The 14,332-nt window shown below is 38.7% G+C and overlaps 1 protein-coding gene across 4 annotated transcripts in view; it reads left to right on the forward strand.

Annotated features, from left to right (window-relative positions):
- LOC120852624 (adenomatous polyposis coli protein) overlaps positions 1–14,332 on the forward strand; it is a 133,026-nt gene that overhangs the window by 26,460 nt on the left and 92,234 nt on the right. The window contains exon 1 of one of the 4 annotated variants that reach the window (XM_040225957.1): positions 4,325–4,394. The exons of 2 other annotated variants lie outside the window; for them this stretch is intronic. The gene's annotated coding sequence lies outside the window, so the exon portion shown is untranslated. Of the gene's footprint in view, positions 1–4,324; positions 4,395–14,332 lie in introns of those variants that run through there. One more of the 4 variants, XM_040225960.1, reaches the window with a different exon arrangement.

A 14,332-nucleotide genomic window follows, 5' to 3' on the forward strand; every position in this document is an offset into this window, starting at 1 on the left:
TTGGGTCTTTTGTGGTTCCATAGACATTTTAGGATTGTTTGTTCTGTTTCTGTAAAAAATGCTATTGGAGGTTTGAAAGAGATAACATTGAATTTGTAGATCACTTTGGGTAGTATGGACATTTAAACAATGTTAATTTTTCCAATCAATGAGCTTGGAATATCTTTCCCTTTATTTATGTCTTCAGTTTCTTTCATCACTGACTTATAATTTTCACTGTACAGATCTTTCACTTCTTGGTTTAAATGTATTCCTATGTATTTTAATCCTTTTACATTTGGCATAATTTTAACCATCTTTAAGTGTGCCAAAAGTATAATCAACCAAGCTATTGTTATCAATCACTGAGTTTGTTTCTAAAATGTCCTTTGTGGAAACAATACTGAATATCTTTGAGTATTAATATTTGTATTTGATTGTATAAGATCATTTAACTGGACTTCCTTTAGTATAACCACTTTATTTTTACGCATTTATTTATTTTTTGTTGTGCTAGGTCTTCACTGCTGCACGTCGACTTTCTCTGGTTGCAGCTGGTTGGGCTGCTCTTTGCTGTGGCGCGGGGCTCCTCACTGTGGTGGCTTTCCTCGTTGTGGAGCAGGGGCTCTAGGCACACACGCTTCAGTGGCTGTGGCTTGCGGACTCTAGAACGTGGGCTCAGTAGTTGTGGCAAATGGGTCTCCTTGCTCCGCAGCTTGTGGAATCTCCCCAGACACGTCCCTTGCCATGGGATCAGCCCATGTCCCCTGCACTGGCAGGCAGATTCTTACTCTGCCACCAGGAAAGTCCAGTATACATGAGCATTGGAAGCACTTTCAAAAGCTACTGCTGATTTTTTTTTTTTTAATGTGTCCTCACTGACCCTCAATATTATTTTAAAATATCATTGTCTACTTAATAGGTGAAATGATATTCTTTTGTTTTTATTTTTTTGATTCCATACTATAGTGGAACATTTTCTGTATATTAGTCCCTATTGTTTTTCTCATGTTAATTGCTAGTACCCGACTAGGAAGCTTTTTGACAGGAAAAAAGTTTGTTTATTTCCTCTGTAAGCAGATGCATTAGGCTGTATAGCACTCTGAATTTAAAAACATTTCAAAACAGTCTCCCTATTGCAGTGCAGTAGGAGCTTTGATAGCAGAAGCTGGAGTGATGCCTGGTGCTTCACAGTTCTGACAGTACACACCTATGCCTGGACCGCATCCTCAGAGATTCTGACTTAATGACGTTTTTAAAACTTCTCAAGCTCCTAAAGTGATTTTATTGTGCAGCCACCTAACCTCAGAAACTTAACCCCAAGGCTGCATCACATTTTAACCTAGAGGGCCCAGGGTTTTTATTTAAAGCATTCTATTTCATCTGTGGATGGTTATATTTTACAGTAATATTCATTATTCAGCATTTGCGTTACTATTATTCCTTGCAGGATCTGCATTGCATGCCCTTTGGAGATTAATTTCAAATCATTCCTTATACTAATAGGACTTAATAAACAGCATACATATTATGTGTACACCATGAGACGTTCAAGGTACAATCGGGTGTGGCTCTCCCCTAGAATTCTCACAGTCAGGACTAGGAGAGGAGATGTACACAGAGGTGTCAATATGTTTGTACCATAAAAGGCAGGAACAATGGAGGGAAGATGAGGGTGGATTGAGTCTGGGTGGAATGGTCGATTATTTCATGGAAATCTATGTTTAAGCTGAACCTTCAGTTCAGTTCAGTCGCTCGAGTCGTGTCCGACTCTTTGCGACCCCATGAATCGCAGCACACCAGGCCTCCCTGTCCATCACCATCTCCCGGAGATCACTCAGACTCACGTCTGTCAAGACCGTGCACGTCCATCAAGACAGTGATGCCATCCAGCCATCTCATCCTTTGTCGTCCCCTTTTCCTCCTGCCCCCAATCCCTCCCAGCATCAGAGTATTTTCCAATGAGTCAGCTCTTCACATGAAGTGGCCAAAGTACTGGAGTTTCAGCTTTAGCATCATTATTTCCAAAGAAATCCCAGGGCTGATCTCCAGAATGGACTGGTTGGATCTCGTTGCAGTCCAAGGGACTCTCAAGAGTCTTCTCCAACACCACAGTTCAAAAGCATCAATTCTTTGGTGCTCAGCTTTCTTCACAGTCCAACTCTCACATCCATACATGACAACTGGAAAAACCATAGCCTAGAGTAGACGGACCTTTGTTGGCAAAGTAATGTCTCTTCCGATTTGTGGTGGCTTCTTAGTTCCATGTTCCTTATCAGGATCTGTCATAAAACAACTCATGCAAATGGTTACTATGGTGCCTGGCCAGGGTGGGCGGTTTCAATCTGTGCTTTCCCCAACATACCTATGGCTGATTCATGTTGACGTATGGCAGAAACCAACACAATATTGTAAAGCAATTATCCTTCAATTAAAAAAATAAAACTTTTAAATAGCTAAATATATTGTTATACAAAATTCAAATCAAACTTTTGTGGAACTGCTGAGAAAACTGGTTTGAAAATCTTACTGAAATAAACTGAGTTGAAAACATTGTAAAATGTAAAGTTTTTAGATTGACTTGTTTTTTTATTTGAATTATATTGATTGGTGAATGTATAATGGTCATAGCTTTCTGTAAAATTTTTTCTTTTGAATCACTAACTTTTAAAACACATGTAATAAAAATTTAGACAAATATTTTGGCTACAAACTGGTGTACTAAATAATAGCTTGAATCATAGAGTCAGGAGTTGTTTCTTAGGGTACTAAGAAGTTATTTTAAAAGCTTTTAAAATGTATTCTGTGTTTAGAAGGGCACTTTTTCTTTCTAGAAGCTTTAGGCCTTATGAGGAATTATCTATTCTGAATTTGTCACAAATAGTTGATGACTAAGTCCTAAGTCCTAGTCAGTGAATCATGCACTTTCAGTAAGAGAGTCTTGAAAGCCTTTTGTAAAACTAAGTCATCTTGACAAAAGAGATATTTAGGACAGAACCAAATTGATTACTGTTTCTTTTACTTCAAATATCAAGGGAAAGTATTTCTAAATATATTTAAACTTTTCATTTATTATATATATTTTTCCTAATTACTAATAATATGTGTTTCATTTGTTCATTCAACAAATATTTAGGGAGTATTTGCTATATAAGCATTATAATACAGAGACAAAAGAAAAAAGTATCCAAAAGCAGACAGGAAAAGCAGAAATTACTCCATAATCCACCTTCCATAGATAACTGCTCTGAGTATCCACTCTGTACATCTGTGGGCATTTTGCTATTTGTCCATTACTTTTCTAATTTATACCATTTTTATCAAAATGAAATTGCTTCAAATAATGCTGTTTGATAGCCTGCTTGGTGCTTTTCTTGCTGTTAATTTGAAAAATAAAGATTATAATAAATATATTTCATTTAAAGACCTAAAGTTAAGTATTCTTTTAAATTTGAAATAGATCATGAAAACTGATTCCCTCCAGCCCCCCAACATTTTAAACTAGATTTTAAATCCAGTTTAAATCCTTGCCAATTTGGATTTTGTCCAACTAATAAAAAATAATCCAAGCTTTACTTGGTTAAATTTAAGTGAAATGTGGAATTTGCAGTGAAATATTTAAGTCACAGATTAGTAGTGACTCATAGCATTTACTGTGTCAGGATGTGTTCTGAATACTGCTTCATATATAATCATTCCTCTAGTCAACGTTTCTATTCCCATTTTGTGGGGGAAATTAAGCACTGAGCCTTTAAGTGACTAAAGTCACACAGCTAGTAAATCACAGGAGCAGAAGACTTAATCCAGACTGTGTGACTTCATGATTTTGGTCTCAGCTACTCTTCTGTACTGCCATCATAGCTTTTCTAGAAACTTGTGTTTTTAATTCATAGTTCCAGTGATTTACCTAGCAAATCGGTGATTTGCAATGTAACATTATTTGTTTTGATACATTTAGTAGAATTTTCTCTGTGCTGCAAGCCTGTAAATCTTAGCAAGTAATGAATGAGATGTAATTTGTTATTCACCCACCCACCTCTAGTATCTCGTGCTAATAATCTTTCTGCCCCGTGAACCTCCCCCACCCCACCATTTCTGCTTGTCAGCTTCCGTCGGCTGCAGTGGGTGGCCCGGAGGTAGTGGTGGGGGTGCCCCTAGGTGCCGGCCTGGGCTCGGAGCCGTGTGGCGGGGCGGGGCCCTTGCGCTGCTGCCCTTGAGTGCAGAGTGTGAGTCGGGAAGAGGCGCGTGGAGCCGCTGTGTAATCGCTGGATGCGGACCAGGGCGCTCCCGTTCCCGTCGGGGACCTGCTGATTGGCTGCGCGCGCGCACACGTGACCGACATGTGGCTGTATTGGCGCAGCCCCCCTGGGTGTCACTGGAGACGGGATGGAGGTGCTGCTGGGCTCGGAAATGGGGTAGGTGCTGGAGCTGCGCTGGCCCGGCTTGCTGCCTGGGTTGAGAGCGGGCGGGGGGCGAGGGGAAGGCGATCTTCCCTTGCACTGTCTAAACCTTGAAGGCCTTAGGCACAGGGTCTGCAGCCACAAGCCAAGCGAAAAGGCAGGGGCGTCTCCCCCCACCTCTCCCCTACTGCAGCACCGGAGATGGATTTCCTGTGCTTCGGATCCTGGGTTTTTGACAGAAGAGGGAGAAGGGGGAGGGGTACGAGTGTTAAGGGGAGACTGGTGAGAGAGAGCCGTTTTTGAAGCTAGAAAGAGGTTTTGTTTTTATAATGCCTGTTTACAGAGTAGAGTGGAATAACTGTATCTAAGGAAACGGGTAAAGGACAACAAAGAATGGAGCATATTCATGGCAGGAGCGAAAGCTCTAGCCCATTGAAAGGCTTCTTTTCCTCCCTGGCCACAGGGACACATGCAGTGGTAGCCAAGAGAGCGGATACAAAGCTGCTGCTGATGGCTGATGTGAACCTTGTGGAAAGGGCAGCTTGGGAGAGGAGGAGGAGGTGGAGGCAGGTACTGCAGAGCTTGAGTGGTGGCTTTGGTTGACTGGTGAAATTTTGGTTACCAAAGAGCCTGCTTTTGCAAACGGTCTGAGTGAACTGCCTGTGAATAGCGTGGCCAAAAGATGCCAGTGCCTTTGTTACTTTGAAGTCACAACCCTAGTGCCGTTTTGCAAATGACTGCAGCAATGCTTTCTCCCACCCAGGCTGAAATGATAACTGCAGAGTAAGAACCCTTGCAGCAATGCTGTTGGCAGAAGTCTTTTTATAAAAAGCCATAGTTTATAATTACAATCTGTATAGAAGAAATTATGTAGATTTTTTAAAGTAGGAAGAATATCTGACTATGAATGTTTTGACAGTGGAATGTATCAGACACTTCGATTCTATATCACAGAAGAGATGTTCAAATTCTTTGCTTCAAATAAATCCTGTAGGAAATCTTAATAAATTATGTATGAAGCAGTGGATCTTTTCCTTTGTTAGCATAGGTTTCTGCTATTAATTAGGTTATTCAAGAGTAAATCACTTTATAATGTAAATTGGGAAAAATTATTGTGATAAATTTTTTCATAGGCTCAATATTTAAGATCTGTATTAAGTATCTATATTACTCTTTGGTCACTTTTAGATATCATTGAATAAAGTCTACAGGCAAATACTTAAAATTAAAGCACCATGATTTTTCTTTTGGATATATTTTTGTCTTGTGAATACTCATAACATATACTCTTGATAGAGAGTGTTTTCATTGCACTGTTTTTTGTTCTTTCATTAAATGTCTAAAAACATGTTTTCAGATTGAGTATAGTTTTAAATGCTGCCTTATCTTTATGCATATTTATGATAGCCAGCTTGTCAAACCTCCCTATCTCTGATCAGGATGGCAGTGGCTTTATAAAGTACTCCAGGGTCAGTGTATCTTAATTAGTGTTTATGTATTAGAAAGTCTTGAAAGAACCTTTAATTTTTGTTTTAGAAAATTTTTTTCAAGATAAGGAATTGAACTTGAATAAAACTAGCCTGGTTTTCACTGATAAATAGGCAATTTTATTCTTTATTTTTAAAACTATTTTTGCTGTAAGAATTATTAATCATGCATATCAGGGTTAATAGTCCTTAGAATCTCTTTTTAAAATCTGATGAAAATTGTACCTAGAATTAAAGATGTTATATTAAATTTTTTTAATGAAGTTTGTTTGTTTTTTGCAGTATGTATCTAAATTTTCTAGAAGATCCTTTGATGTATTTTTCCAATAAGTTAAAGAAAAATTTAAGTGAAATTTAATAGCTAATGCCATTCATATCTTTGCACTCTGATATAGTTTTTGAGAGTTTATGGTTCTTATTTTTATATAAATTATCTTGTTTTACTACTTAAATAGCTTGGTGTAGCATGATTTTCATTTTACATGATAGATTATTCCTAATTGCGTATATTGTGACTTTATACGAGGTCATGTATTGTATATAAGGACATAAAGAATGTAAGTCTTCTGTTTTGTTCCAACTCTGTAAAACTATTTTATAATGTCGATTGTTGCATAACATACAAAATAGTATGTAACAGAAATTACTTGAAAAGCAATATAAATCAACAAATCATTCACTGAATGAAAAAGAAATCTCAGTTTTGAGTTTTTAGCTGTGGGGTAGAATGCTTTGTGAAATACGTGGTAGCTGAGCAAGTGGAGATGCAGCAGGTTTCATAATGACATTCATAACATGCTTCTTAAAGATCATCTTATTAATCAAATTAATACTTGTGCCAAACAGAACAGTATTAGATTGAGATTATAGGGGGATTAAATAAGAAAGAGCTAAAGTATGAAAAGTTGATTTCTTTCCTTTTATATTTATTATGAAATACCTAATATAAGACTATACTGTTGGCTTTAGTGGTCTTTGAAATTATTCATTGTTAATTAATATGGGTGGCTCAGATGGCAGGGAATCTGCCTGCAATGCAGGAGACCTGGGTTTGATCCCTGGGTTGGAAAAAGCTACCCACTCTAGTATTCTTGCCTGAAGAATTCCATGGACCATGGCAGGCTACAGTCCATGGGGTTGTAAAGTAGTGGACACAACTGAGCATCTAACACTTTTACAATTGATATGGTCAGAACTGAGCTACTGAGTTCAGAAGTTAAATATTCCTAAGTATGTCTGTGAAGTGAATCAAAGCTGTTAATTGCAGTCTTTCATGCCTTGCTGTTTAGATTTCTGCCATTTTCTCTATTTTTAAAAGTGATCTCACATAATGTAGCAGTCTTCTTATATTAAATGTTTTCTTTAATTTTGACCTCCCCTGCTTTGTTTTTTTTTTACTAATCTCTGAGTGTAATTTCACCTAGTACACAGGATAGGATAGGGTAATACGATGTAGAGAAGATGACTTGAGGAAATACATTCACTACGAAGCTGAGTGCCTACTAAATGCCAGACAGTGTAAAGGTACAAGACGTGGGAACTAACCTCCAAGAAACTTACACTAGAACTATTTGGAATATTATTGCTACTGCATTGCAAACACTGCTTTGGCTACTCCTACAATCTTGAAAGATTTATATTATCTAAAATGTCTTCTGACGTCAAGGGATGTGGTAGTTTGTTGTTTGAAACACAGTGCCTTGTAAAATCTGCTTGGAATAGCAGATAATTCTGAAATTAAGTTTGCTTTGAAGTATTAAGTGGCTTGAATGTAAAAGATGAAGTGATTTCTGGATCTTCTAGCTGTAATAGTCAATAATTTGTGGTTCTTGGTTTCTGTAAGGTTAGAAGGAAAGTTACGTCGATCGTTTCTTGTTTTGGTATAGGTGACATCTCACTTGTTAAGTATTAGGTATGTTCTTGAAAATTATTTTTGAAAATCAAATCATAACATCATCAGTCCCTCAGGGCAAGCTTCCATCCCTTTATCCCCACTCCCCTTATAGGCACTCGTTCACATGGTTTCTTAAATATGCATTAACTCTTGTGAGATGTTCAGCATTTTGTGTCTTTTTTGTAGTTAATGAGGGTTTTTTTAATGGTGATATTTTTACCAGCTCAACCATTTTTAGATGTATATATAGTTCTGTGGCATTAACTGTTGTTGTGAATGTATCACACAATTCATCTCTAGTTCTTTTTCACATTCCCAAGCTGAAACTTCACTGAGTAAGCACTTATTCTCCATTTCCTCCCCCCGAGTTCCTGGCAACCACCATTCCATTTTCTTTCCCTGTGAATTTGACTTCCCTTGGAACCTCGTATAAGATAAGTCTTCGGGGTTCATCCATGTTGTCACATCTGTCAGAATTTCCACCTTTTTTGAGGCTGAATAATATTCCAGTGACACCACCCTTATGGCGGAAAGTGAAGAGGAACTCAAAAGCCTCTTGATGAAAGTGAAAGAAGAGAGTGAAAAAGTTGGCTTAAAGCTCAACATTCAGAAAACGAAGATCATGGCATCTGGTCCCATCACTTCATGGAAAATAGATGGGGAAACAGTGGAAACAGTGTCAGACTTTATTTTTGGGGGCTCCAAAATCACTGCAGATGGTGATTGCAGCCATGAAATTAAAAGACGCTTACTCCTTGGAAGGAAAGTTATGACCAACCTAGTTAGCATATTCAAAAGCAGAGACATTACTTTGCCAGCAAAGGTCCGTCTAGTCAAGGCTATGGTTTTTCCAGTGGTCATGTATGGATGTGAGAGTTGGACTGTGAAAAAAGCTGAGCGCCAAAGAATTGATGCTTTTGAATTGTGGTATTGGAGAAGACTCTTGAAAGTCCCTTGGACTGCAAGGAGATCCAACCAGTCCATTCTAAAGGAGATCAGCCTGGGATTTCCTTGGAAGGAATGATGCTAAAGCTGAAACTCCAGTACTTTGGCCACCTCATGCGAAGAGTTGAGTCATTGGAAAAGACTCTGATGCTGGGAGGGATTGGGGGCAGGAGGAGAAGGGGACGACAGAGGATGAGATAGCTGGATGGCATCACCAACTCGATGGACATGAGTTTGGGTGAACTCTGGGAGTTGGTGATGGACAGAGAGGCCTGGCGTGCTGCGATTCATGGGGTCACAAAGAGTCGGACACAACTGAGCGACTGAACTGAACTGAATATTCCAGTGTGTGTGTACCACATTTGTTTATCCATTCAGTTTTTGATGGGCACTTGGGTTGCTTTCATCTTTTGATTTTTATGAATAATGCTACTCTGAACACAGATGTGGAAATACCTATTTGGGTTCCTACTTTTGCTTCTTCGGGGTATTGTACCAAATTTATGTTTTTAATTTGTATAACTTTTTAACTTTTTTAACTCAATACTATTTTTTATTTTCTTAATACTATTTAAAAAAAATTTGGGGGGGTCTACCACACGCAACATGGGGCTTCCCCTGGTGGCTCGTTGGTAAGGAATCTGCCTGCAATGCAGGAGACGTGGGTTCCATCCCAGAGTTTGGAAGATTCCCTGGAGGAGAGCTTGGCAACCCACTCCACTGTTCTTGCCTGGGAAATCCCATGGACAGAGGAGCCTAGTGGGCTATAGTCCATAGAGTCGCAAAGAGTTGAACACGACTGAAGTCACTTAGCACGCATGCACGCACACAGCGTGTGTAATCTTAGTTTCTCTGCCAGGGAGTGAACATATGTCCCCTGCATTAGATGCGTGGAGTCTTAACCACTGGACTGCCAGCGAAGTCCCTCCATACTGTTTTTAAGATCTCTTTTACTTTCTGTCCATCTAGTGTGTGGTACCAAGTCTGCTGTATAATGTTCTGTAGTATCTATCAGATGGGAAGGTCCTTAAGGGTTTTTTCCAAATCTCTTTTACCACAGACTTTGCTGTGGTGTGCATCCTTGTATGGGACTTCTTATAGACTATTTTAGTAACGTATCAGTATATAATAAATTACCCCAATCTTAGCGGCTTAAAGAAGAAATACTTAATGCTTTAGAGTTTCTCTGGGGTAGAAATTCAGGAATGTCATAATTGGTTATATGGCTCGCAGTCTCTCATAAAGTTACTTAAGATGTTAGTCAGGCCTGCAGTCGTCTGGAGGTTTGACTAGACTGGAGGATTAACTTCCTAGATGGCTCACTCATGGTCTGTTTCTCCTGACTTTTGGCAGAAGGCCTCACTTCTTTGCCATGAGCTGCTATAAGGACCTGCCTGAGAGTCTCCATGACGTTGCGACTGGCTTTCCCCGGTGATCCCAGAAAAAAAGAGCAGGAAGGAAGCCTTTCATGACATGGTCTTGAAAGTCATACTCCAGCACTTCTGCCACATTCTCTTCATTAGCAGTGAGTCACTTAGTCTAGACCACACAAGAGATGGAGTAAGCTCCAGTTTTTGAAGGTATAAGGCCAAAGAAATTGTGGATGTATTTCAAGATCACTTCATGTCTGGTGAGATTTCACTGGAATTTATCCTTGGAAGAGGGATCACTGGATTATAGGATATTTTTCATATTGTTGTTGTAACAAATTATCACAAACTTAGTGTTTAAAACAGCCCAAATCTATTATCTTACAACCTTAGGGATCAGAAGTCTGAAATGGTTTTCATTGGACCAAAATCATGATAGCAGCAGTGCTGTGCTTTCTCCAGAGGCTGTTTGGTGGATCCATTTACCTGCTTCTTTCAGCTTCTAGAGTCCAGCTGCATTCCTTGGTTCGTGGCCTCTTTTCCATCTTTATGCAAGCAACACAGTAAACCTCTGTCTGACCCTCTGTTTCTGTCTTCACATCTCCTCTGACCCAGACTTTTCTCTTTGCTTCTTATAAGAACCCTTGTGACTACAGCAGCTCTCCCCACATAATTCAGGAGATTTTCCCAACATTAAGAAACTTGTTCACATCCACAGAGTGCCCTTAGCCACGTAAGGTGACACATTCACTGCTTTCTGGGATTCGGACATGGACATCTTTGTGGGACTACTGTACTGTAGGCATACACGTACAGTTTTTTTCTTTTTTTTTTTTTTCAGATGAACACATGCAACTCTGAAGTGTTTTATTTTTTAAGTTTTATTTTTGTGAATGAATGTTACTTTTTTGAGTAAATTCACATTTCATTTACCAAATTTGTTTATAGTATGGTGTATAATAATGACTAAGATGATAACCAGATACCCACTGAAGAATATTGAAATATGTGTTCCACTAGCTATTTTTAGAGTCTTGGTTTTACTATCATTTAATTTATGTTGGTATATTGGCTACTTCTGACAATGTTTAGAATAGAAGCTGAGAAACATTAAAGCAGTGTGGCTGTACCTTTTAGTCTTGTTATACCATGTCTGGGGGTCCTCTGTCCAAACCTCATCTTCCTCACACTGTGACGTTACCTAGCCACAGTGTGGTTCCAGGCCCCATTTATGCAATTACCTCCAGTTGTCTCAGCAAGGTGTGACTCTCATAAACTCTGTCAGTCTCTTGAACCCAACCTTGCCTTTGAATTGTAGGTTATTTGTATCTTGGGGCTTCCCAGGTGGCTCAGTGGTAAAGAATCCACCTGCCAAGCAGGAGACACAGATTTGATCCTTGGGTCGGGAAGATCTCCTGGAGAAGGAGATGGCAACCCACTGTAGTATTCTTGCCTGGAAATCCCATGGACAGAGGAGACTGGCAGGCTACAGTTGATGGGATTGCAAAAAAGCTGGACACGACTTAATGACTAAACGGTAACAACAATTTGTGTGCCTGAGTCTCCTGTAAGTCAGAATCTTGAGACAAGACTTGTGTGAAATTCTTGCTTTGTGAAGTGATCCAGGAACAAGAGTAGTGGCTTAGAAAATGTTAAATAGTGAAGAGGTACAGCCAGTATGTGTTCTCAAGTTGATCACCACTTCAGACAATTTGGAAAGCCGGGACTTTCGGAGGAGTATAAAATTGTTTACCTAAGGAAAAGGATTATACGTACTAGCTCCCATTCCCCTTTAGTCCCAACTCACGTTCACTCTTACATAGGCTGTACGTGCATGAATGTTGGGGACCCACGCTGGGGTGTCACAGAGATCCTAGAACAGAAAGCAAAGGATGCTTGGTTCAGTCAGTGCGCTATCAGTTTATATCTTGCTGTGAGCTGTTTGGTGCAGCAGTGACTGCAGTTAAAATGAGCCTAAGGGAATGTAAGATGAGACAAGAATGTCTGATTTATTTGTATACAGAACTTGTTTCCCCTTTCTACTGGCATATTAGCCATTTGCTAGATCATAAGATATTGAGAATAAGGAACATGTCAGTTTATCTTTTCAGGGTTATAGAGCTGCTGTGACAGTTCCCCAACTCGTGGATTAGAACCATAGAAATGTATTCTCTCACAGTACTGGGGCTGGAAGTACAAAATCACAGTGTCGGCCAAGTTGAAACCTTCCAGAGACTCTGAGACTCTGCTCCCCGCCTTTCTCCCTGGCTCGTGGTGGTTGCTGGCATTCTCTGGCGTTCCTTGGGTTGCAGCTGACTCACTCCAGTCTGTGCCTCCATTGTCACTTGGCATTTTCCCTGTGTCTCTCTTCATTTCTTCACGTGGCCTACTTTTAAGGATTCCAGTCATTGGGTTTAGGGCCAGTCCTAATCCCATCGGACCTTATCTTAATTTGATTACATCTACAAAGATCCTGTTTCCAAGTGAGGCCATTTTTCACAAATTCCAGGGATTAGCTGCTTGTGACTCAACATATTTTGGGAAACCTGATTCACCCCATAAAACCTCCCTATAATATTTACATGGTGTCTTGGGAATAATTAGTTTTCAAATGTTTCTTGGTTTGAATTGTACAGAAAGAAACCCATCATCTTACTTTTTTAATGGGAAAGTCATCTTGGACAGTCTCTGAATTTGTGCCCTCTTTTTACTCTTCTTTGCTCTCCGTGGCTGTTTATTCTTTCGTGTATTTATCTTTTTGTGACTTGCACTGAGTATTTCAGGAATCACGAAACTATTAGATCCAAACCTTGTCTTAAAAGGTGGGAAACAACATGGAGGATTCATATCAGTGTATGGCAGAACCAATACGATATTATACTTAGCCTCCAATTAAAATTAATAAATTAAAAAAAAAAACATTTTTAAAAGTAATACAAAAAAAAAGTAAAGGTGGGAAACAAAACTTGCCAAAGTAAAATGGAATAATTAGAAAGCAGTTAAACCAAGTTGTATAGTATTTACTGAACAGTTAGCAGGAAGATTCATTAATGGCTTGTGGGAGACAGATTTTTTTGTTGTTGTTTTAAAAAATAGCAATTTAAAGTGACATTTAAACATTAGTAGCTGACATCTTAGTCATAGCCAATATGATTCTTAAAGCATACAATAATTCCTGAGTACATTCATTTGTTGCCCCCCTCCTTTTTTTTTTTTTTTTTTTGGCCAGTTTTAAGTAAGATTGTTTTCCCCTATGACTTGTGATACAAATTTAGGAAGGTTTTTATGTGAGGAAACAGAATTGGGCTTTAAAGTATACCAAAGCAGAGGGGGAAAAGGATGGGGCATTCAAAAAGAGATGAATTCTGAGCAGAAGTACAAAATAGTTTGTATGGAAGAGTGAAGAGGGAATTAGGTAAAGAGAAGGGTTATCTTGGAACTTAATAGAAAATAAGTTTGGAACAAAGACTGGTATTAAGTACACTAGATCGTGAAAGCTACGTAGAGGTAGGGGCATGGTCCTAGGAGCTTGAGCATTGAGAGCAAATATGACTTTAAATTGTGGCTCAGACATTTGAGCTGCGTTTTTAGTAAAGTTACTTGCCATTTGTGAAGTCTCATCTTCTTTAACTCTAAAATAGGAAGGGATACCTACCTCACAGTTGGTGAGGATTAAACTACATACACACACACACACACACACACACACACACACACAGATATGTACATGGCACTTATATGACCTATTGTAAATATGCCATAAATGGTAGACTTTCTACATTTCATCAAGTAGAAAGATTAGCAGATATACAGAGCATTTGAATAATATGCTACAGGTGTTAGCATATTATGTACCTGTTTTACAACTTTGTATACTTTTTCCTTTTTTAAAAATTTCAGTTAGATATTTATGAAAATTAGTCATGTTCTGGATTACAAGGCAAACTTTTAAAAATTCAAATTAATAGCATTCGTAGGCAGCAGTCTCCACTCAGTCTAATAAACAATAAATCAGTGGCAAAAAAAAGATGAGTCACAAGTCATTTTATATAGCTAATAATTGAGAAAAATCTTAAGTACCCCTGAGTCAAAGAAGAAGTCAAATTGAAATTAGAAATTATCAAGAAATAAAGAGGAAAATACTTCATGCTAAAACCTATGAAATATGGCTAAAGAAGAAACTGATAACATGGAAATAAAGGCAGTAAATGAATTACTGCTCAATTTAAATAACAAGAACAAAATAAGCCAGTGGAA

This window comes from Oryx dammah, unplaced genomic scaffold, assembly GCF_014754425.2.
Source record: "Oryx dammah isolate SB20612 unplaced genomic scaffold, SCBI_Odam_1.1 HiC_scaffold_26, whole genome shotgun sequence".
NCBI classification, from domain to species: Eukaryota; Metazoa; Chordata; class Mammalia; order Artiodactyla; family Bovidae; genus Oryx; species Oryx dammah.